This window comes from Bombina bombina, chromosome 5 (genome assembly GCF_027579735.1).
Source record: "Bombina bombina isolate aBomBom1 chromosome 5, aBomBom1.pri, whole genome shotgun sequence".
Classification (NCBI taxonomy): Eukaryota; Metazoa; Chordata; class Amphibia; order Anura; family Bombinatoridae; genus Bombina; species Bombina bombina.
The window spans coordinates 1,040,593,438-1,040,594,981 of record NC_069503.1 but is presented as its reverse complement, the minus strand read 5'-3'; positions in this window follow the sequence as shown (position 1 = coordinate 1,040,594,981).

Genomic DNA, 1,544 nt, shown 5'->3' with positions numbered 1-1,544 from the left:
GATAAGGAGAATCACTCTGTAGAGCCAAAATTTCTGAAACTCTACGGGTAGAGGAAATTGCCGGCACAAACAAAAACCTTTGAGGACAATATCAACAGAATGTATAGGCTCAAATGGAGCCTGCTGCAGAACCTTAAGAGCTAGATTAAGACTCCAAGGAGGAGCAATTGACCTAAACACGGGCCTGATTCTAACCAAAGCCTGGATAAAAGATTGAACATCTGGCAAAAGTGCCAGACGCTTCTGCAGAAGAATTGACAGATTTGAAATCTGACCCCTTAGGGTACTGACTGATAAATCCTTCTCCAGGCCCTCCTGAAGAAAGGACAGAATATGGGGATTCTCACCTGACTCCAATAAAAACCCCTAGATCCGCACCAATAAAGGTATTTACATCATACCTTATAATAAATCTTGCGAGTAACAGGCTTACGAGCCTGAATCTTAGTCTTAATAACCTTCACAAAAAAGCCTTGTCTGGATAAGACTAAGCGTTCAATCTCCAAGTAGTCCGCTTCAGAGAGACTAAGTTCGGATGGAGGAAGGAACTCTGAAGTAGAAGATCCCTCCTCAGAGGCAATTTCCACGGGAAAATTACATCTTCACTTGGTCTGCAAACCAAGTTCTGCGAGGCCATGCTGGAGCTATTAAAATCACCGAAGCCTGCTCCTCTTTGATACAAGCTATCACCCGAGGAAGGAGGGCAACCGGAGGAAACAGATAAATTAGACCGAAATCTCTTGGCACGGTCAGGGCGACTACTAGAGCTGCTTGAGGATCTCTTGATCTTGCTCCAAATTCTGGAAGCTTGGCTTTTAGACGAGATGCCATCAAATTTAACTCTGGAACTCCCCATTTGAGGGTTAACATGAGAAAACTTCCAGATGGAGAGCCCATTCCCCTGGATAAAACGTCTGCCCTGCTTAGATAATCCGCTTCCCAGTTGTCCACCCCTGGGATATGAATGGCAGAGAGATAACAATGGTGAGACTCTGCCCACTGAAGAATGCGAGTCACCTCCTTCATAGCTAACAAGCTCCGAGTTCCTCGTTGGTGGTTGATATATGCCACCAAAGTGATGTTGTCCGATCGGACTTAAACTCAGTTGAGGCCAAGCTGTTAGAGCATTGAGAATTGCTCTCAATTCTAGGATATAGGGAGGACAGACTCCTCCTGTGTCCAAAGTCCCTGAGCTGTTAGGGAACCCCAAACTGCTCCCCAGCCTAACAGGCTGGCATCTGTGGTCACATTCTCCCAAGAAGGTCTCAGGAAACAAGTGCCCTGAGACAAGCAGTCCTGGGAGATCCAACAAGACAAAGAAATCCTTGTCTGAGGGTCTAAAACTATCCTCTGAGAGAGATCCAAGTGGTCTTTGTTTCATTGACTGAAAATACATAACTGTAGAGGTCTCAGATGGAAGCGAGCAAACGGAATAATGTCCATGGAAGCCACCATGAGACCAATTACTTCCATGCATACTGCCACTGAAGGACGAACAGAGGAATAAAGAGAACAACAGGCCTCCAGAAGCTTGAATCTTCTGA